Here is a 24,343-nt window from a genome sequence, read left to right on the forward strand (position 1 = left end):
TCTATTGTTTGAAGATTTTGTAGTTTGAGTCATCAGACTCATGAGTATCAACAGAAATGGGTGAGTGATATCCAGTAAGAGTTTCAGGTTTTTACTCTTAGTAGGAACCCAAGTCGTTTGAGGATATTGATCGGGAGTCCAATAGGTTCCATAAACGTTGAGTTTTCTTTTGAAACCCAATCCTTCATTTCGAGGGTGTATGTGCAGAATGGACTTCTTGAGCACATCACAGAGTATTTGCTGCCCTTTTAGGCTCCTTAGCATTCCAGTCTCAAGCAAGTCCTTTAGCCTACAATTTTCTTCAGTAATACCAGCAAATTCCTCAGAAGATGGGTTAGTGATACCTGATACGTCTCCAACGTATCTATAATTTTTTATTGTTCCATGCTATCATATTACCCGTTTTGGAGGTTTATGGGCTTTACTTTACACTTTTATATCATTTTTGGGACTAACCTACTAACCGGAGGCCCAGCCCGAATTGCTGTTTTTTTTGCCTATTTCAGTGTTTCGAAGAAAAGGAATATCAAACGGAGTCCAAATGGAATGAAACCTTCGGGAGCGATCTTTTTGGAACAAACGCAATCCAGGAGACTTGGAGTGGATGTCAAGCAGCAGAAGAGGAAGCCACAAGGCAGGAGGGCGCGCCCCCACCCTCGTGGGCCCCTCGTGGCTCAACCGACCTACTTCTTCCTCCTATATATATATCCACGTACCCTGAAAACATCCAGGAGCACCACGAAAAACTATTTCCACCGTTGCAACCTTCTGTATCCGCGAGATCCCACCTTGGAGCCTTCGTCGGCGCTCCGCCGGAGGGGGAATCGGCCATGGAGGGCCTCTACATCATGTCCAAGGCCTCTCCGATGAGTTGTGAGTAGTTTAACACAGACCTTCGGGTCCATAGTTATTATCTAGATGGCTTCTTCTCTCTCTTTGAATCTCAATACAAAGTTCTCCTCGATCTTCTTGGAGATCTATTCGATGTAACTCTTTTTGTGGTGTGTTTGTCAAGATTTGAGGAATTGTGGGATTATGATCAAGTTTATCTATGAGAAATATTTGAATCTCCTCTAAATTCTTTTATGTATGATTGGTTATCGTCGCAAGTCTCTTCAAATTATCACTTTGGTTTGGCCTACTAGATTGATCTTTCTTGCAATGGGAGAAGTGCTTAGCTTTGGGTTCAATCTTGCGGTGTCCTTTCCCAGTGACAGCAGGGGCAGCAAGGCATGTATTATATTGTTGCCATCTAGGATAAAAAGATGAGGTTTATATCATATTGCATGAGTTTATCCCTCTACATCATGCCATCTTTCTTAATGCGTTACTCTGTTCTTCATGAACTTAATACTCTAGATGCAGGCAGGAGTCGGTCGATGTGTGGAGTAATAGTAGTAGATGCAGAATTGTTTCGATCTACTTGTTACGGACGTGATGCCTATATACATGATCATGCCTAGATATTCTCATAACTATGCACTTTTCTATCAATTGCTCGATAGTAAGTTGTTCAGCCACTGTAATACTTATGCTATCTTGAGAGAAGCCACTAGTGAAACCTATGGCCCCCGGGTCTATCTTTTATCATATAAGTTTTCCATCTACTTTTATTTGCATCTTTACTTTCCAATCTATATCATAAAAATACCAAAAATATTTATCTTATCTTATTATCTCTATCAGATCTCACTTTTGCAAGTTACCATGAAGGGATTGACAACCCCTTTATCGCGTTGGTTGCGAGGTTCTCGTTTGTTTGTGTAGGTACGAGGGACTTCTGTGGAGCCTCCTACTGGATTGATACCTTGGTTCTCAAAAACTGAGGGAAATACTTACGCTACTTTGCTGCATCACCCTTTCCTCTTCAAGGGAAAACCAACGCAGTGCTCAAAAGGTAGCAAGAAGGATTTTTGGCGCCGTTGCCGGGAAGGTCTTCGCTCAAGTCAAGACATACCAAGTACCCATCACAAACTCATCTCCCTCGCATTACATTATTTGCCATTTGCCTCTCGTTTTCCTCTCCCCCACTTCAGCCTTGCCGTTTTATTCGCCCTTTCTTTTCTGATCGTCTGTCTTTTTCTCTTGCCTCTTGTGTGTTCATGTGTTAGATCGTTTATCTTGTCGTCATGGCTAGTCCTCCTATCCTCGATATTACTCCCGAGCATGAAGTTCTCAATTTTAAACAAAGGGGGGGAGAAAATCTAAAAGATGCTTGGCATAGAATTTGCAATGCTCAAAATAGATCTACTAGGAAGCTCTCTACTTCCGTTCTTCTTCGCAATTTTTATGTAGGCATTACTCCTTGGAATAGATGCATCCTTGATACCATTATCGGAGGGGATTTCTTGGGTATCCATACTTTTGTTGCTTATAATGCTATGTTAGATTTGTTTGGCCCACCACCTCTTTTGGTTAATGGAACTATTTTAACTTTGGAACATGTGATGCAAAGGCTTGAAATTATTGAAAATAAAGTTGCCACTATTGAGTTGATTGAAAATTTGGATAAAAAGATCCATAACCAAATTACCCAATATGGATCTAGGGTTGGAGTTACTTTGAAATTTTTTAAAGAGAAAGAACCTATAGTTAACAAAAGAATAGATCTAGATTCTACGAGAATCGGTAAACTTGAGGATATTATTACCAACTTAGGGTCGGCCTTTTCATCCATGAAAAATACTCCAACTCCTCCTACCAAAACTTCCAAATTTATTTATGTTCCTAAAAATAAGGGTGAATATTCTAGTAAGGAAAATGCGGATCTCAAATCAATAAGTGTTCACCCTAATTGTCTCTTTATCATAAAGGAACCTTTTGCTTCAAATTAATTTCTTGATTTCTTGCCTAGGAGTTTAATCATTGCTAAAAAGAATGAAACTCCTAAAAGTTATAAGTGCTCTATTGAAGAATTGAATACCAAAGATGTCAATACTTAGATTTATTCTCGCTTTTATGCCTAGCTAGGGGCGTTAAACGATAGGCTTGTTGGGAGGCAACCCAATTTTATTTTTGTTTCTTGCTTTTAGCTTCTGTTTAGTAATAAATATTTCATCTAGCTTCTGTTTAGATGTGTTTTATGTTTTAATTAGTGTTTGTGCCAAGTAGAACCTATAGGATCATCGACGGTGATAGTTATTTTGATTCTGCTGAAAAACAGAACCTTTTGCGCGCACGATAATAATTTTAATAAATCACGGAAACATGTTTTGGGGTTGATTATTTTTGCAGTAGATCAATAGACAAATTTCCCAGGACTTACTATTTTGGTAGGATGTTTAGAGTTCCAGAAGTATTCGAAAGTTACAGATTGCTACAGACTGTTCTGTTTTTGACAGATTTTGTTTTTCGTGTGTTGTTTGCTTGTTTGGATGCATCTATGGCTAGTATCGGGGGGTATGAACCATAGAGAAGTTGGAATACAGTAGGTTTTAACACCAATATAAATAAAGGATGAGTTCATTATAGTACCTTATGTGGTGGTTTTTCTTTCTTGCACTAACAGAGCTCATGAGATTTCCTGTTGAGTTTTGTGTTGTGAAGTTTTCAAGTTTTGGGTAAAGATTTGATGGACTATGGAATAAGGAGTGGCAAGAGCCTAAGCTTGGGGATGCCCATGGCACCCCAAGATAATCCAAGGACAACCAAAAGCCTAAGCTTGGGGATGCCCCGGAAGGCATCACCTCTTTCGTCTTCGTTTATCGGTAACTTTACTTGGAGCTATATTTTTATTCACCACATGATATGTGTTTTGCTTGGAGCGTCTTGTATGATATGAGTCTTTGATTTTTAGTTTACCACAATCATCCTTGCTGTACACACCTTTTGGGAGAGACACACATGATTTGGAATTTATTAGAATACTCTATGTGCTTCACTTATATCTTTTGAGCTAGATAGTTTTTGCTCTAGTGCTTCACTTATACTTTTTAGAGCACGGTGGTGGCTTGGTTTTGTATAAATTGTTGATCTCTCATGCTTCACTTATATTATTTTAAGAGTCTTTTAGAACATCATGGTATTTGCTATGGTTATAAAATTGGTCCTAGAATGATGAGCATCCAAGTTAGGTATAATAAAAACTATCATAGGAAGTGAATTGGATGCTATGATCAATTTGATGCTTGATAATTGTTTTGAGATATAGAGGTGATGATATTAGAGTCATGCTAGTTGGGTAATTGTGAATTTAAAGAATACTTGTGTTGAAGTTACCAAGTCCCGTAGCATGCACGTGTGGTAAAAGTTGTGTAACAAATTTATTGCATATGGTGCTCTTTTGATTGCCTTCCTTATGTGTGGAGGTCGGGGGCGCGCGATGGTTAACTCCTACCAACCTCCCCCCTAGGAGCATGCATAGTAGTACTTTGCTTCGAGGGCTAATAAAACTTTTGCAATAAGTATATGAGTTCTTTATGACTAATGTGAGTCCATGGATTATACGCACTCTTACCTTTCCATCATTGCTAGCATCTTCGGTACCGTGCATTGCCCTTTCTCACCTTGAGAGTTGGTGCAAACTTCGCCGGTGCATCCAAACCCCGTGATACGATACGCTCTATCACACATAAACATCCTTATATCTTCCTCAAAACAGCCACCATACCTACCTATTATGGCATTTCCATAGCCATTACGAGATATATTGCCATGCAGCTTTCCACCGTTCCGTTTATCATGGCACGCATCATCATTGTCATATTGCCTTGCATGATCATGTAGTTGACATCGTATTTGTGGAAAAGCCACCTTGCATAACTTTTCATACATGTCACTCTTGATTCATTGCCCATCCCGGTACACCGCCGGAGGCATTCATATAGAGTCATATCTTGTTCTAGTTTTGAGTTGTAATTCATGAGTTGTAAATAAACAGAAGTGTGATGATCATCATTATTAGAGCGTTGTCGCTTATAAAAAAAGAAAGCCCAAAAAAAGGCCAAAGAAAAAAAGAAAAAAAAAGAAAGGCCCAAAAATGGAAGGCCCAAAAAAAATTAAAAAAATAAAAAGGGGGACAATGTTACTATCCTTTTCCACACTTGTGCTTCAAAGTAGCACCATGTTCTTCATATAGAGAGTCTCTTATGTTGTCACTTTCATATACTAGTGGGAATTTTTCATTATAGAACTTGGCTTGTATATTCCAACGATGGGCTTCCTCAAAAATGACCTAGGTCTTCATGAGCAAGCAAGTTGGATGCACACCCACTTAGTTTCTTTTGTTGAGCTTTCATACATTTATAGCTCTAGTGCATCCGTTGCATGGCAATCCCTACTCCTCATGTTGACGTCAATTGATGGGCATCTCCATAGCCCGTTGATTAGCCTCATCAATGTGAGACTTTCTCCTTTTTTTGTCTTCTCCACACAACCTCCATCATCATATTCTATTCTACCCATAGTGCTATATCCCTGGCTCACGCTCATGTATTGCGTGAGAGTTGAAAAAGGCTGAAGCGCGTTAAAAAGTATGAACTAATTGCTTGGCTGAAACCGGGGTTGTGCTTGATGGGAGTATTTTGTGTGATGAAAATGAAACATAGCCTAACTATATGATTTTGTAGGGATGAACTTTCTTTAGCCATGTTATTTTGAGAAGACATGATTGCTTAGTTAGTATGCTTGAAGTATTACTATTTCTTATGTCAATATGAACTTTTATTTTGAATCATTTGGATCTGAACATTCATGCCACAATAAAGGAAATTACATTGAGAAATATGCTAGGTAGCATTCCACATCAAAAATTCTGTTTTTATCATTTACTTACTCGAGGACGAACAGGAATTAAGCTTGGGGATGCTTGATACGTCTCCAACGTATCTATAATTTTTTATTGTTCCATGCTATTATATTACCCGTTTTGGATATTTATGGGCTTTACTTTACACTTTTATATCATTTTTGGGACTAACCTACTAACCGGAGGCCCAGCCCGAATTGCTGTTTTTTTTGCCTATTTCAGTGTTTCGAAGAAAAGTAATATCAAACAGAGTCCAAACGGAATGAAACCTTCGGGGGCGGTCTTTTTGGAACAAATGCAATTCAGGAGACTTGGAGTAGACGTCAAGCAGCAGACGAGGAAGCCATGAGGCAGGAGGGCGCGCCCTAGGGGGGTGGGCGCACCCCCCACCCTCGTGGGCCCCTTGTGGCTCAACCGACCTACTTCTTCCTCCTATATATATCCATGTACCCTGAAAACATCCAGGAGCACCACGAAAAACTATTTCCACCGCTGCAACCTTCTGTATCCGCGAGATCCCATCTTGGAGCCTTCGCCGGCGCTCCGCCGGAGGGGGAATCGGCCACGGAGGGCCTCTACATCATCTCCAAGGCCTCTCCGATGAGTTGTGAGTAGTTTACCACAGCCTTCGGGTCCATAGTTATTATCTAGATGGCTTCTTCTCTCTCTTTGAATCTCAATACAAAGTTCTACTTGATCTTCTTGGAGATCTATTTGATGTAACTCTTTTTGCGGTGTGTTTGTCGAGATCCGATGAATTGTGGGTTTACGATCAAGTTTATCTATGAGAAATATTTGAACCTCCTCTGAATTCTTTTATGTATGATCGGTTATCTTTGCAAGTCTCTTCGAATTATCACTTTGGTTTGGCCTACTAGATTGATCTTTCTTGCAATGGGAGAAGTGCTTAGCTTTGGGTTCAATCTTGCGGTGTCCTTTCCCAGTGACAGCAGGGGCAACAAGGCACGTATTGTATTGTTGCCATCGTGGATAAAAAGATGGGGTTTATATCATATTGCATGAGTTTATCCCTCTACAGCATGTCATCTTTCTTAATGCGTTACTCTGTTCTTCATGAACTTAATACTCTAGATGCAGGCAGGAGTCGGTCGATGTGTGGAGTAATAGTAGTAGATGAAAAATCGTTTCGATCTACTTGTTACGGACGTGATGCCTATATACATGATCATGCCTAGATATTATCATAACTATGCACTTTTTTATCAATTGTTCGACAGTAATTTGTTCACCTATCGTAATACTTATGCTATCTTGAGAGAAGCCACTAGTGAAACCTATGGCCCCCAGTTCCGCCTTAACAGGGCGGTGCTCTGACCAATTGAACTACAATCCCCGCGGGGTATATGGCATACCCATTCTTAAATAGAACCATAAGAAGATTCGATTTGTCTTTCATACTCTAAGAAATAGACGAATCATATACTACATACCCACATATTATACGTGGGTATTGCTCGGTGAAGAGAGAAGCTTTTTCTTTCACAAGCACATTATGAGATTCTTTCAGAGACTCGAGTTCCTGATTCCTGTTAAGGAATTCATCAAATAAACTCTCGAAGTTGACTGAAAGAGAATCATATTTGTTGGAAAGATCATCAATAGTTGAAGAAAAAGCATCATGCTCTTCCATCAACTTTTCGTTCTTCTCCATCTCTTCGACCAGTAATCCTTCGGTTTTCCTAAGATTCTTCTCAAACATCTCAAGTTCATCTTGTTGAGATTTTGCAATCTTGACTAGTTTATCATAGGCAATATATTCTGGAGAATATCCATTCATGGATTTTTGGTGTTTTGCTAATACCTGATCCTTAGATGATTTTGCCATGAGACAGAATGCAATTGGTTCATCATCACTTGAGGCATCATCATCGTAGTCTGATTCGAGTGAATTTTCTGATGATTCATAGGCAATGAAGGCATTGCTCCTTCCTATCCTTCTGTGAAATTCTTCATCATCTGATTCAGAGTCTGTCGCCTCCTCTTCAAAATACAGGGTCATATCAGCACATGCTCTATTCAACTGTGATATTCTCTTCATATTTGACTTGATGGTTTCTCTTGCATTCACGTCAGTGACTGGCCTTGTCGAAGAAGATGAGGAAGATTCATTTTTCTTCGAGAGCTTAGAGACGATCCATTCGTGTGAATCACTGCAATAAGATATTTCCATCTGTTGCTAGGTTTTCCTTCCCAGCTAGGATAGTCCGCTATGAGATGACCGAATTGTTTGCACTTGAAGCACTTCATTTCTTTCAGAGGTAGCCTTCTTGATGATTCAGGCAATTCAAATTCGTCATCATTCGTGAGGCATAAATTTTGTCTTCTGAGATCACTTAGCCTTTCTGTTAGCATCTCTAGTTCTCTGGTGATGGTGTGTTGACTCTCTACATTTTCTTCTTCATGTGAACTGCCATAGTTTGAGAGAATTTCTCCTTCACTTTCCGAAGAAGATTCTTGATCTGCATTTTCAAGTTCCATCTTTTCTTCATGAATCGACAATAGCCTCATGATCTCTACATAGTGAAGTTCTTCATAGTCTAGACTTTGCTTGATTTCAGCTATGATGGAATTGAAGGTTGGATCAAGAGCGCTTAGCAACTTGTCGATCACATCTCTATCAGTGATATCAGTTACTCCTCGTTGATGAAGTCTTTCAACAATGTTTGTCAAACGATCAATGAGTTCCATATCACTTTCCTTACAAAGACTTCTGAAGCCAACAAACATAGCGCAAAGCATTTGAATGTGAGGATCTGATCTAGCAATGAATTCTTCATGAGCATTTTTTATAGCATCCCAAAGTTGCTTTGCAGTGCTGAGCATTTGGAACTGAAAGAAAATGTCTTTCAAGAGATTGCTACAGATGATATCTTTTGCTTGAGCATCCAACTGCAGCTTTGCTTTGTCATCAGAATTTGGATCATTTGGTTGCTAAATAGTGTAGCCATTTTCCACAATCTGCCACGGATCATAGTTGATAGCTTGAATTCTGATTCTCATCCTTTCCTTCCAGTAGAGATAGTCATTTCCATCAAAGATATGAAATCTTTCAGAGTGCGATGATCTACCTGCATACGACATACTCAAAACTCCATGGACGTTAGACCTTTAATAAACATAGATAGGGAGAATTCTTTCGAATGTTTTGAACAGATCCAAAACACAATAGTAGAAATAACGTACGATGGAAAGCAGCTCATTAAGCATGATGTTGGGGAGCATATCTATCGACGTACGAAGCAATTATCGCACATGCTTGCAATAACACAGGTTTGATCACAACGATAGTAATGCTATAGGCTATCACATGAAGTAACATGAGACAAAACATGACGTGAGCAACAAAGTATAACTCTGATAAATCAACACAGATGAACCGAGGAATATGACAGTGATGAATGAGAACAAGTGCAGTGAATGCAGCGGGATGAATACAATGATATCAGAAGTGAGTAATAGAAATGAAATATACAAATGAATGATACAACCGATGATAACGATCAGATGAACTATCGACACAGAGCATGAATACAAACTGCCGAAGGAATTGCAGTAAAGTAGAATGAACCAATGGTGCTCGATGGTGACAGCGCGAATTGGTAGAGCAGTTCACCCTTCTGCCAAAGGGCTACGTCAGGTTGGAGGGGCTGTGACTTAACACAGAAGATAAACTCTCTTCACCCTATTCTCCTTCAACTCGAAGCTGATCAGACTTCATTTGATTTCATTCGTGGTAGATACTTGTCAGCGATCTCCAAACCTTCGGTCAACCTTCGCGAACCACAATCGCTCTTGGTTGCTGAAGATCTAGCTCGGTGAAGACAACAACTCTTCAACACTGGAGCCGGAACCTATCCGTCTAGAGAGTGCGCAGCTCTTAAGAGTAATAGGTACAAGAACTCTAACTCATAACTGTTGTGATGCTAAATCAATGTCTAAGTTTGGGCTCTTGGTTTTTCTCTCGGTGGATCTTAAACTCAAATCACTCGGATAGGGCTTGCTCAAATCAATCTTCTCAGAAATCTCAAGCTAAGCAGCCACTGGATGCGGGGTGGCTATTTATAGCCACAGCCTTCCCTGATGGGAAATGACCAAAGGACATCGAGAGCAGCCAATGGCCGAATGACACGAGTCCAATGGTCGGATTTTTAGCACAATAGTAACATTACTTTCGAACCAAGTAATGCTAACTCCTCGGTCTGAGACAAATCTCTCGCAGCAAATGAGATCACAGTCTCTTGCTGGCAAGTATTTGCTCGGGACACAAAGAGATTTCTCTCGCAACTTTCATAGGTTTGGGCTAAGCATCATAGCGGATCTAAGCTTTGAGAACCTATACCCCTATGACTCAAATGACAAAAGAAGAAAGATGAAAAGAATACTACATCTTCAATTTGTCTTCGACTTCCGCTCGTTGTAGTCACTTTCTTCGGACAATAACACCGAACCAAATGCTTTGCTTCAGCAGTAATCTTTCGAGGGGATAATTCCTTCACAACAATCTTCTCGTCTACATATCTTTGACAGATGTAGCTCATTCTTCTCTGCAGTGTAGATATACTTCGGTGAAGTTCCTCGAACTTGGCACTGGAGACAACATTCTCTTCGGTTCTGTATGGATTATTTCTCTCTGTATGCACTAGCAAACAAATCAGTCCATACATGTTTCTGTCAACAATCTCCAAAACACAGGAAGGCAGATATTGCACCAACAGTTTCCTCAAACATATTAGGAGATTTTGATCCATCTTATACTCTGCGTGATCCAAATACTTGTGTGCAGAGTATGCTCCCCATGAATAAACATGCTATTGATGTGTCATATACTGGCATTCTCAATTTGTGTCCCCATCGTGTCATCCATAACTATTATTTTATGATGGATGACATATTCATATACCATGCTTCCAATTTCTTTGAGCGAGGCTTATCTTGCTAACTTTCACGTGCACATACACATCATGACAAATGATGTGTACATTTACCACGCACACACTTTCTTTGGTTTGTGTCCCTTTTGTGTAGGTACCCATGAATACTCGTCAACTTCACAATCCCATGAGTTGAGAAACGAGCAATGATGACTTGGGATCCCGTGGATTTTCATTCCCACCACTCCCTTCGTGCTAAAACTTCACGCATCTCTTCTACATGGCCCTCACATGGTTATGGGTTATATATCACTTCTCACTTTATGCCCATATTGCCATGTTCACTTTGCATGATATGCTCATCTCTATGCCTTTTGCCATGCATTTGTGACCCATGCTTTGCATCTCACATGACACTTGATTCTACTACTTGTATGTGTATTTGCAAGCTTGGTGGAGATATTGCTTGTTATTGCCATGTTCCTTTAGTGGATTCCTCTAGTATGTTGCATCTTCACGCTGCTAGTTTACATGCCATGATTGATATGCTTACTTATGTTGCATCACCAATGATTCATACTTGCTCATTTCATGCGGTTGATGACAATTATTTCCATGCTTTGCACATGATTTCTATTACATGTTGTCATATGTCTCCATATGTTGCCTCTCTCATGCTAGATGGATTGCATGTATTGAGTGCAACAATGCTATTAATCACTATAGGAATCAGGTACTTTGTCGTCTGTCATGGCAGGCGGCAAAGGACAGGCACACGGACGACAAATGTCTTTGCCGTCTGCTGGCAGACAGCCCCACTTCCAGCATAGAAAACCACAGTAAAGGGCTACTTTGCCATCTGCATAAATAAAGCGGACGACAAAGATCTTTGTTGTCTGCCATACAGGCAAAACAGACAGCAAAGTAAGTGGACGACATAGCAATGAGGTTAATCCTGTTAGGTGGCTAATGGCAGACTTTGTTGTCTGCCTGCAGACGACAAAGAGACAAGCTCCTTTGCCGTCTGCCAGGTGACATCGGCTAGCAGACGACAAAGAACTGGCTGATGGCAAACTGTATCTTTGCCATCAGCTAGTTCTTTGCCATCTGTTTTTTTGTAAGCGAACGGCAAAGACCTTCTTTGTCGTCAGCTAGCAGACGGCAAAGAACTGACTGATGGCAAATTCCCTGATTGCAGTAGTGAATCTTGCTCATGAGATTGCCCCCATAGTATTCTCGCATATACTTGAAGATTCTGACATAATTCTTGTGAAGCATGCTTGTCTTCCTTTTTTGCACCATATGTCTAGTGCCATGCACATAAAGACTGTTGCATCATATTCTTCATGCACTTGTGCTTCTAATGGTTATGTGAAAGAGAAGAGAACCATCATGATGGATGATGTGCCTATCTACCATGCGCATACATTCTTTGTTTTGTTGTGTGTAGGATATTTTGGACTTCATGTTGACTTCCACTTCACGTGAGTTGACCATTCGAGCTCTTGAGAGTGAGCCACTTTTGACTGTCGTGCGTCTACATCGCAATTGCTACTACTTCGGCATTGTGAAGGACACACAAGGGCACACTTTTGAGGTGCATCCTTCTTGAGCATGGATATTGTGGATCATACTTCATGTGTTGCTTGCACCATGACACATTGCTCACATGCTAGAGATCTTGCTTCGACTTGCAATTGACACATTGCCATGCCTCATGATATATAATACCTTGTGTGTTGCATCCAATTCGTGGATTACTTGCTCCTATCATACATTTGGTTGCAACAAAGTCATTTCTTCACATATGCCATGTCCCATTGCTTGTCACATGATTGACTTGGTTGCCTCACACATGATAAACAATTGCTCTTTGTATTGTGTTGAGTGCCACACTATCTTCACTACACCCTATGCACGTTATGCTTGGATTGTCTTGCACTTGACCCATGTGTTTAGACACTTCATTCTATTTGGTGTTGTGAATGATTCCTATGCCTACCATAGACCATTTGTTGAGCGCTTATGCATGCTTGCTATGCCCTTGAGGTAGATGCTTACTCTCTTGTCACACATATACCTCCCATTATCATGCATGTTTCCATGATATCCCTGATTGTGCTAAATCTATATGCTTAAATGCCATGCCACACTTCTTTGTCAAACCATATGTTATGCTTGATGACCGCACTTGATTGGGCGAATCACCTCTTGAATGCTTGGTTTTGCACTAACGCTAACCACATTTGTTTTTCCAAGTGTTTGGTGTCTTTACTCCTTTTGAAGGAATCACTAGACGGTGTGATAATGGAGAGTGCCAATTTCAGGCTCCAAGATGAAGAACGCTTGGTGATCGTCCACTTATACACGACGACACCATCTCTTTCCCATGGTGATTTGGATTTCGATCCGAGGACGAATCTTTCCCAAGGGGGGGGGGGGATGATGCGGAGCATCCTTCAGACATCACCATGTCAAGAGTCCGTTTGGCAAGTGACACGTGCCACATCTACTTCACATACATAAAGGTGAATCATCTCCTTTACTCGTGTTCCCTTGACCCCTTCGAGGATGGTGTACTACTTGACACTCTTTGTGTGCGCATGCATAGGAGTTATAGGAGGTTCACACACAAGAGGAGGAGTCCATGCGGAAGAGAACAACTACACCATCCAAGAGGGAAGCTTGGAAGCGGAGAAGGAACCGTCAAGAGGAAGGCAAGGTTCCAGCATGCATCGATGGGAGTCCACGAGCAGGCGACATACTGCAAAGCCTCTGGATACCCCGTGCCCACGAGATCCCGTGCGCACGGGCTAAGGCGCCATCTCTCTGGACACCCCGTGCGCACGGGCTCCACTTACCCCATGCACACCGGGCCCCTGTGTGTTGCTGCGGGCTTTGCCCTTGTATTACCATTTCACCCCCACTTATCCCTCTCTTTGCCTAGGACTATATATACTCCTTCCCCTCCTCCATTTAGACTTAGCTAATAATAGATCTAGACATTAGAGCTTAGCTCATGTACCTCCCCTTGTGGGATTCCTCTTGAGAGAGAGACACTCCATTGGAGTTCAAGGCCTCCATTGAAGAAGATACCTAGGGATTCAAGACCTCCTTGTGGGAAGGATCTATCTAGATCATCAAGACTTCATCTCCTTCATAGGATTTGGGATGAACTTTACCATGTATCTTGTTTCCCTTTGATTGTTCTTGTACCTTGTGAACCTCATGTGTTTGTTGGTCTAGTGGATGTGTGATTGGACTTGTTCTTTGAATGTTCCTCTTGTGATCACCCTTTTTGTTCTTCGTTTTTTCGCATTCTTCGGGGAATCCCCCTCCAATTCATGAAAGATCTCCACTTAGGGTTCCACCCTACAACACCAAGTCTTCTCCCGAACCTTCTAAGGTCCCTTCTGGTCTAGAAAAATTAAACCGTAGTCTTTTCTCCGTTTGAACTTTGTTTGATATTGATTTCCCAAAAGCCAAAAATAAGCAAATAAAAAACAGCAACTGGCACTAGGTTAATAGGTTAGTCCCAAAATATGATATATAATTGCATATAAAACATCCAAGATTGATACTATAGTAGCATGGAACAATAAGAAATTATAGATACGTTGGAGACGTATCAGCCACAAATGACCTTCTCCATCATCCTCTAATTCCATTGTTACCACCATTGTGCTTTGATGCAGCGACGATGCCCTTATTACAGTCAAGGTGACAACATCTGCAATATTGTGTCCCTTTGTTCTAGTCATCCTGAGTACTGGAGAAGCAAGTAATCTTTGGTAATGTGCTATTGTAGAAGGATCTGTGGATGGAGGAAATCTTTGTTGACTCCCACAGAGAGCTTTCTGTTATGCAATACATGAGAACACGTCCGCCCGAGATTTCTTGGGCATGACGATACTTGGTGAAGCATTTCACCTTCCCCTGTCCATGCAAGCTCATAACGAAGTACGTCAAATCCAAGATCTTATTGCACATGTGGGTAATGGCTCTCATCCCGAGAACAAAGATATATGGACATATATTTGGGGGTCTAGTAAATACACGTCATGACGATACTAACTACAAATGTTTCTTCAGAGATGTTAAAGCACACAAGATATCTACAAATGTTTCTTCAGAGATGTTAAAGCACACAAGATATATGTGTGGTTGTGGAAATCCAAATCGAGCATGAAAATTAAAGTTTTTGGCAGGCATCACCTCTCGTATTGTCTCAACACAAGAAACAATCTCAAGCGCCGTCACTACAATATCGGAGATGACCATGACTGCTTACTGTGTGGCCAACCGATTGAGGAAACTATAGATCATATGATATTCAAATGCCAATTCAGTAGACTGCTAGTTGAAGCTGGGCATTCTTTGACTACAAACATTTTGAATTATGTTGTTACGTATAGAAGTAATTATAAGTACATTTAAATATATTTCATGAAAATTTTAGTGATATCAAATCCAGTCGTTGTTGGTGTTTTTTTTGTATAATGATGACAAAATGTAAATATATGGCTAACAGAGCTCTAAAATGGCGCCCAATATCAATTAGAGGGACCAGTTTCCAAGGCTTGGTTGGTGGTTCATGACTCATCGCTTGCTAATTTTTTGGCAAGTCAGCCGAAATTAGTTTATAAGAAAAAGGTTGGCCATATAATGGAAAAGGGTGCGAAGTCTTGAGTGGACAAAAGGGATTATTGCAATACAGACGCCAAACACAATCTAATTATCCTGTGGAAATTTAATAGGTCATTTCTCTATAATCATTTGGTTAATGCAATCAAACCCGGGTGGCTGGAGCTAAGGGGTGAAAGGAAAAGAGCACAGTTTAGGGATGGTGGAGCTGTGCAAAACGTGTGACTGATGCCTAGCTAGGAAATTACCGAAACTAAGCTGTCGACCGAACAAATTCACCAAATGCATTCATGCACGACGCATGAGAAGCTGGGGCGAGCAAATTAAGCATGGAGGTACGTAGTTGCCGGACGCGTGCTGCATCTCCAGGCCGCGCGCCAACTGATTCAGTTTGTATGTCCCGTGCACTCGATCTGCCCATATATACCACCTTTCTTCAGCAAAGCCAGCCACACCATCGATCTCCATCTCCACACATTTCATCGGAGAAGCATGGTTTCCATGGCGGCGGCCAGGATCGCCGTCCTCCTGGCCGTGGCGGCGCTCTTCACCGCGGCGGGGGCAGCGGATCCCCAACCCGCAAAGGGAGCACATTGCTGGCGGTGCTACTCTTCCTGCATGCACAAGTGCGACGGCCACCATGATGCCGCCGCCCGCTCTGCCAGCCGTACTCAGCCCGCAGTCCACACAACCGTCGATGATGGTGCAGCAGCCGCCTCCATCCCCGTCAACTCCACCAATGGCACTGCAGCAGTCGTACGCTCCACCGATGGCACTCCAGCCACCGATCATGCAGTCGGCCACATCGGTGATGCCAACGACGACGATAACAAGGACTACGACAAAGATGACGACAAGGACGACAGCGATGATAAGGACGACGACGATAAGGACGACAAGGACGACGATGATAAGGATGACAAGGACGACGATGATAAGGATGATGATGATGACGATGATAAGGATGATGATGATGATGATGATGACGACGACGACGACGACAGCGGCGGCAACGACTGGGGAAAGTACTTCAAGTGCAAGAAGAAGTGCATCATGGACTGCTACAGGAGCCTCCGCCACCACCACCACCGCCGCCCCCGCCACCGCCCAAGCCCGGGTCCAAAGCCCCCGAGTCCGAAGCCACCTAAGCCAAAGCCAACGCCACCAAAGCCCACACCTCCAAAGCCCGCTCCACCTAAGCCCATGCCGCCGCCATCGCCCACGCCACCGAAGCCAACCCCGCCCATGCCGCCAACGCCGCCCATGCCACCGACGCCAACCCCGCCCATGCCACCAACGCCGCCCATGCCACCGACGCCAATCCCGCCCAAGCTGCCGAGCCCTCCTAATACACCGAAGCAAAAGCCAAAGCCGAAGGCGCCCGTGTCCGCTCAAGACTAAGCCTAAGCCAAAACCGCCGTGCCCACCATCAGCCATTGTATCTTCGTCGACGAACACCAGCAGCAACTGATAGGTGTAAGCCACGACGTCTACACGCACATATTTGGAGCAGAGCTCGCAACATATATACAACATATAAGTAGAGAGATTATGGTTGCTGTGTATCAGTATATATAGATTATTACCCCGGAAAAGAATATAGATTATTCTATAAGGTTACTCTATAGATGAAGAAGTAATTCATCAGCTCTAGCTAAGCTGGGTATAGAACAGCAGGTGTTACTGAATATCCGATCTATGTACATGTTGTGTAATTGAGATTATTGTGGGAATATGCTAATCTCCTGTATATCAGCTATGTTTGTTTGTTTACAGCTTTTTTAAGAGAATATAAATTCAGCTTTACCATTCTCCCCTACTTACACTCATGGTAATTGGTAATTGATTATCGCTTTGGTTCATTTTTTTCACAAGCAAGAGAGAGAACTATATGAATCACTAGTGATCGTGCAGATGCAATGCATGGCCAATGACAAAATATTGTACATATCAAGTAGATGATTTGTTATTCAACTTTCAAGCTGATGATAAATCCAGTGTGGGAAAATTATACTCACTTCGATCCATATTAATTGTCTTTGCTTTATATTACATCCCCGACAAAGAAACCGAACAGTGCAACAAAACATTGCTCCTTCTGCACTCGTGTAGATTCAGATAACAAATTGGCCCAGCAATTAGCACAAATAAATTTCAGGCTGCAAGGTGAATGGTAGTATACTAGAATGGCTACGCATCTGCCTCTCATATTATTTGTCCAAAAGCTCTTAAGCAATTTGATGATTGCGGTCCAAATGAATGCTGATGGTCAACCTCAACCATATCAACAAAATCTAACAACTCACGAACATCACAGACCGAACTTCAAGGAGTTTTTTTTCTCATAACATGCTTACGCCTCAAACTACAGCTAATGCGAACCGAATTGCAGGTAATAATCATATCCTAGAAGGCACATATTGTTTGTCAGGGCAAACCATTCTCTGGAATAACATAGAGAAAGCAAAAGAAGATCAGATTTTACCCAGCTTGCCCAAAGTGATGGTTCTCTTCTCTTCTGCTGAAGTCATACTGCCCCCGCAAAAAAAAAATATAAGCCCCGGCAAAAAAAAGAAAGAATAGGTCATATTGTATATATGTATGTACATATGTGTCCAATTCTGCACAAATGAAGAAAAACATTACAACAGAAAATATCTGAAGATGGCAATGATAGCTTACTGAACTTCTTTTGCATTCATGTGCAACATGCCTATGACTGCAGAGACAAAACATCTTTAGAAGCAGGAATTCAATGAGTTGGAACTCCACATACCTATGATTGTATTTCTGACATATCAATATGCTCGAGACACATTTTTAGAAATAGGAATTCAGTGTGTTGAAACTCTGAACTCTGCGACGTGCCTATGATTATACTTGTCCCCTATCATCTATCAATTCTAGCAGGCGGAAGGCGCGGCGGGCAGGCTGAGCCCGCGTGTGTGTGTTGTTCTTTATTTTAGAACAGAAGGAGTGAGTGATAATGGGGTCGAGCTAATTGCGAATAAGTCTTTTTGACAGATTTCAGAAATTTTAATTACACAGACCATGAAAACATAATTAGAATCTGGAATCAGTCGTTCATTATTTGACACTTTGCTAGCTATGAAAATCGGATGCATCATAAACAAAAATTCAATGCATATGCCTCCGCAAGATGTTAACTTTGTAATCTTTGCAAGATTAGAATCAAAGTATCGTATTATTAGCCTAGGAAGTCTGCAGCGTGATGAAAGGTAACATATAACGTCGGAGGATGGATATCCCCTAAATGTACAACAGTCAATTAGAAATCAGTGTGTTTCTCATCTTTACCAAATCAGTACGGCCAAAAAAAAGCTAAAGCAGCACAACTACACCACAACCTAATTAGTCGGCTGCCGAACTATGTTTGAATGCTGTAGTTTAGTTATCCAGAACATGTACTTCTAAAAGAGAAACCTAGAAGATTTGAAAATAAAAGCAGATAAATACTAAGAGCTTGATAAATGAGAAAACCTCGTAAACCAACATTAAGCAACTATACTGCTTCAGTGCAAGTTGGTCAATCATCTGCCAAGCAAAAGTAGCAGTCATCGCTAACCATTTGTCGTGCATAAAGTAGTGTCTCGCATAACAACCGAATATCTTAATTTTACCGGAATTATTGACAATGACCTACCGTGCCGCAAAAGTAGATGTGTGAGTACCACCAAAGACCACAGCAAGAAAACAATGCAAGTATAAATGTTCCTCGTGCCCGTCATATAAACTACATTTCTAAATACCATTGTTACTCTTTTTCTTCACAGATAATCGCTAGTTTGAATGCAGTGAACCTTTTAGTGTGATTTTCAGTTAATGAAAACATTTTTTATCGAACTGTACATGCTTATATTCATATATTAGATGTGAGTACATGGATTAGATAGTCGATTCTCCATTCTACTCCCATCACTTCCAGCAACATTTCTAACCATTGGGGAAAAAGCATCACTGAGGCAACCAGTACTTATTATATCAATTGAATTATAAGAAAAAATAGGGGACATCCTGAATATGATAATGCACTGAACATCCAGTTTACACGGAGGAAAAAACTGTATTTTTTGTCTCGTCTGACATAATAAAAAGCTGGTGCATGTGAAATATATGATAACAGTAATGCTAACACTAAAAATGTCAGTGTCTGTGTTGTACTAACCTGGCAATCTATCACGACAAAATCAAGTTCATAGACTGCATCATTATCGGAGTTTCTGACTCCCAGATACTTGCAAACCACATCATAATTTCGCACTTATAAGGTTGCCTAGAATATAGCTCAGATTGATGCACCCCAACCTACAACATCGGCAACATTCATTAGAGGATACAATGAAAATTAAGAATAAAAATACTGTTGATATTAAGGGAAAACATGGCAGGCCAGCAAATTTTGTGCCGGTAAAAAATTTGAGCTAAGAGAAGATGATGAACAAACAAATATAGTCAAAGCTACTTTCTTCATCATGAGATCCCATGTATTGAAGTAACTACTAAATATGTCATTTTGAGTTTAGTAGCCTAAATGCACCCTCACTCATGGTGCAATGCCATGATGCATAGAAGATTTTTTAGGAAAAAATTGCATGCCTGTATTAACATATGGGAAGATTGTACCAACCAACCGGACAATGAGAGCAAGATGTACCATACAACTCACGGCTTCAGCTGTTGTACCCCGTGTGCTTGTCAATCAGCAAGTGCACACAACCTAAGTGCCAGCAGGTAACACCCTGTTCACAAACCTGAGCAGAATTGTGAGTTTGCTCTTACGAAAAATTAATGACCTGTGAACCAGGTGCTTGATCGCTTACCAGATCCTGTCGGTATCTCTGGTGCCAGCGCTATCCGCCGGCATGGACCTCATGTACCCACACAGTGCCAGCGTTCAACGCGTCTGCCCTCCTCGTGCAGTTGCCTGGGTGTGTTTACTCGTGTTCAGGCAGTCGCGAAAGCGCAAGTGAAGATCGTCGGCGCTGACTGTCTCCTCCAGAACCGCTTGTACCAGGGCTGACCCCATGGAGGCGGGAGGTTTACCGCGCAGGCTAGGGCACAAAGAGGCTGGCGGTGGCAAAGCCCACAAGAGGCCATCGATGATCTTGAGCAGCTCCCCACTGGAGGCGATAGGAAGGCCCGATAGGACGCGCATCTTACGGACCATGCATACCCCGCCGTCCTGTGCAAGAGCAAGCAGCCGATTCACAGGTCAGGCCCAATATTCAGCACACAAACTTATGTAAAATACAAAGAAATTTACCATGGTCAGGCCCTCTTTATACTCCGTATACCACAAGAATGGTATTTCACAAACAGAGCTAGTAGTTCGTGGCAGACAAATTTCTAGAAAGAAAAGGGATTGCATTCACAAAGCAAAAGGATAGAAAAATTGGTAGATTATTCTTCATGAAGAGTAGAGCCTGACAACCAGAGACATTTGATCAAATAATCACAAATACATGGGAATAGTAAACATGGCAGCAGAAGATGTTTCTGGCTGATACGAACATCACATTATGTAACAAAAGAAGATATATCATCGGAAGTGAATTGAGAAGAAAGGCCATCTGAGTTTAAGAAAATTACCATGGGTTAATCAATATTTTCAATGCGTCCCATAGGAGAACACGTCCTATCGGGGTATGCATGGTATAATGGTATAACATCATCTTTTCATCATCACCACTGATAATCTCATGCTGAACATAAATTATTGGAAGTCCACAGCATTATTGCAAAACAAATTCAGGGTTAAAATTCAGCTGTTAGATTGGTTCATGGTTGAAGAAAAGTTGCAGCCCTGTACTACCACATATGGTCGCTTATAATGAAGGAAGCATAGTTGTGGAACTGCACAAAAGGACAATTCTTCTACACGATTCAGTTATTGATTTTAACCAGATTGGATCATCATGTCAATGGCAGCTATAGATCACATGGGTTTGTATAGGAAGAAGAGGTTACCAGGACGGGGTTGCAGCCATCCGCGAAGTCAGGAAGGCTGACAGCGAGGTGAAGATGGCCAAGGCGAGGCGTTAGAATCGGGGGATTGGAAAGACAGCTGAGGCAAGGGAAAGCCGCCAAGGCGAGGTCGGCGAGGGGAGGCAGCGAGGCTAGCTGCTCAGAGAGGGTGCGGTGTTGTTGGGGGAGGTGGGGAGAGGGAGCGCTGCCGCACTACCGACGTCTACCTTTGACAGAGGCTCCTCCCACAAGTTCACGAGGAATCTCCAGGGCCTCCATCCCTTACTGGTCTTCGGCATAAGCGGCGCCCGTGCCAAGGATCGGCGGTGGGCGGCGGCGGCGGCCTGCCCCCACCTTCCGGTGGATGCTCCCACGTCATCGTCGCCTGCGCAAGAAAAAGGGAGGGCGTGGAGGAAGGAGGCAGAGGGAGAGAAGAACCAGCAGGGGAAAGGAAGAAGGGCGGGGAGGGGAGGCGGCAGATGAGAGGAGCGGGTCAGCCGGGGCAGCGTCCAATTTTTTTGGGAAGGAGAGGGTCGGATGATATTATTATTTTTTCGCGAATACGCAAGGTGCGTATCTTTGTATTGATAGAAGGAGAATGTAGCATGAGATTACAACGCATACAAGGCCATGTACACAGTAGGCATGGTGCACAAGCGTCGGAGCAAACTAGAACAAGGGGTCTGCTCAGCCCTAAGTGGCAAGACTAGCAACTATGCGTCGGGGATGAAGTTAAGTAACCCTTTGGCGCCAGCCTTGGCCCAGAGGCGCGTCTCGTCTTTGATGGTGTCGGTGATCAGAGTGAGCGAAGGAGTTGCTCTGTCGAAGACGCAAGCGCTACGGTGTTTCCAGAGCCACCACGCCGTGAGGATGATGAGGGAGGATATGCCTTTTCGCACGGGGGCCAGCGATCGGTCGAGGCAGGAGGACCACCAAGTTTGCAAGGGGGTGGCAGCATTTGGTAAGTCGACGGCCATGCGAGCCCAGCCGAGGATCTCATGCCAAACCTGACGGGAGAACGAGCAGGCGGCGAGGAGGTGGTGCATGGACTCGGAGTCTTGAACGCAAAGCGCTCACGTGTCCTCGTGTGGCAAGCCATGGCGGGCGAGTCGTTCCGCATTCCAGCAGCGGTCTCGCATGGCAAGCCAAAAGGAAGAACTTGACGCGAAGAGGCGCCCATGGCCGCCAGGTGAGACGCCAGTGAGGGTCTTCGCACGCGCCAAAGAAAAGCGCCTTGTAGTAGGAGCTCGCCGAGTACGTGGCGGAAGCGGTCCAGCGCTAGGAGAGCACGTCAGGCGTGGTGGAGAGCGGCGTGTGGCGCACTTGGCGCCAGAGTTCGACGTATTGAACCATGGCCACCGGGCCAAGTGCACCTCTAATGTCTTGGACCCAGGAGCGTAGATGAAGGCCGTCGCGCACACTGCAATCTTTGTGAAGGCAGCGCGGGACTAGCGCGTAGACGAGGGAGGCGATCTCAGTCACGGATCTGCCATTGATCCAGTGATCGGTCCAGAAACGACAAGTGTCGCCCCAGCCAAGTTGCCAGCTTGTGGAGGCGCGGAAGATAGCGTTCGCGTCGGCGTCATGAGGTATGGGAAGGTGGCTCCATGGCCGCAAGGGGTCCGTGCATTGGAGCCAGAGCCAGCGAACGCGTAGAGACAAGCCCGCGCGGTAGATGTCGCGGATGCCAAGCCCGCCGAGAGAGATGTGGCGGGACACTCATTGCCAGTTGACACGGCATTGGCCTCCATTGGCCTCCTTGTGGCCAGCCCAGAGCAATCCGCGGATGATCCGATTCACCTTCTTGATTGCCGTTTTGTTGAAGGCGATGGCCGTGAGGAAATGCGTGGGGATGGTGCAAAGGACATGACGCACGAGGGCAAGGCGATCACCTCGAGAGAGCATGGAGGCGCGCCAGGTGGATAACTTGCGGCGAAGCTTGTCAAAGATAGTCTCCAAGCTCGTCGAGTTGGTCTTGCGGACGGCGAGGGGCAGCCCAAGGTAGGTGATGGGGAAGTGGGCCACGGGACATTGCATCTCGGAGGCGATTGTGGTGATGTGATTGTCAGTGCACTGGATCGGGGGCGCCGAGCATTTGTTGAAGTTGGTGTGCAGTCCGGAAGCCCTGTCGAAGACATGGAGTAGGGTGCGCACGACAGCAATATCATGGCTATCCGGATGGCAGAAAATGACGATGTCGTCCGCGTAGAGAGATATGCTGGATGTCGCATGCCGAGTGGTAAGGCGGTGGAGGAGGCCGAGATCCACAGCGCATAGCAGCATAGTGTTGAGGACGTCGATCACTAGCATGAAGAGCATGGGTGAGACCGGGTCACCTTGCCGCAGGTCGTGGGCATGGTCAATCGGGAGGGCTGGATGACCGTTGATGAGCACCATCGTCGAGGCCGTAGATAGTAGGATAGAGATCCACTCGCGTCACCGCTGTCCGAAGCCTAGGTGACTCAAGACTTGGAGGAGAAATGGCCAGGACACACTGTCAAAGGCCCGCGCGATATCAAGTTTGAGGAGCATGTGCGGCGCCTTGAGGTTGTGAAGGAGACGGCTGTTTGCTGCACAAGCATATAGTTGTCATGGATGCACCGTCCTCCGATGAATGCACTTTGGTTTGTAGAAACCATGGATCCCAGGTGAGGTGCCAGTCGAAGGGAGAGCAGCTTCGCGGCAAGGTTGGCGAAGATTCTGATGAGACTAATCGGCCGGTAGTCATAGAGGGATCTCGCGTCCGTGCGCTTTGGGAGCAAAGTGAGTAGTGCCTCATTTAGCTTTTGGAAGCTTCTGCCATTCATGGAGTATAGCTTGTCGAAGGCTTCACGGAAGTCGTGCTTGATCGTGTCCCAACAAGCAACCAGGAACTTGGAGGTAAAGCCATCGGGGCCGGGCGCCTTGCTGGCCGGCAGGCTTTTGACTGCGCCCCAGATCTCCTCATCGGTGAAGGGCGCACCTAGCTCAAGCAAGTCAAACCGCGGAACCTAGAGAGCCTGAAGATCGAGCGTGATATCGCGCTCGGCGGCGGTGCCGAGTACCTCAGAGAAGTGGTCGAAGGCGGCGTCAACCA

General features: G+C 43.7%; 1 long non-coding RNA gene across 1 annotated transcript; it reads right to left on the bottom strand.

Moving 5' to 3' along the window:
* Positions 1–19,904: 19,904 nt before the first annotated feature.
* On the bottom strand, positions 19,905–21,761 carry LOC119363380. The gene is made up of 3 exons (XR_005173933.1): positions 21,271–21,761; positions 20,124–20,485; positions 19,905–20,054 (listed from the first exon to the last, which is right to left on the bottom strand). It is a non-coding gene; the product is annotated as an uncharacterized LOC119363380 (long non-coding RNA).
* Between the last annotated feature and the right edge of the window lie 2,582 nt (positions 21,762–24,343).

This window comes from Triticum dicoccoides, chromosome 2B (genome assembly GCF_002162155.2).
Source record: "Triticum dicoccoides isolate Atlit2015 ecotype Zavitan chromosome 2B, WEW_v2.0, whole genome shotgun sequence".
NCBI classification, from domain to species: domain Eukaryota; kingdom Viridiplantae; phylum Streptophyta; class Magnoliopsida; order Poales; family Poaceae; genus Triticum; species Triticum dicoccoides.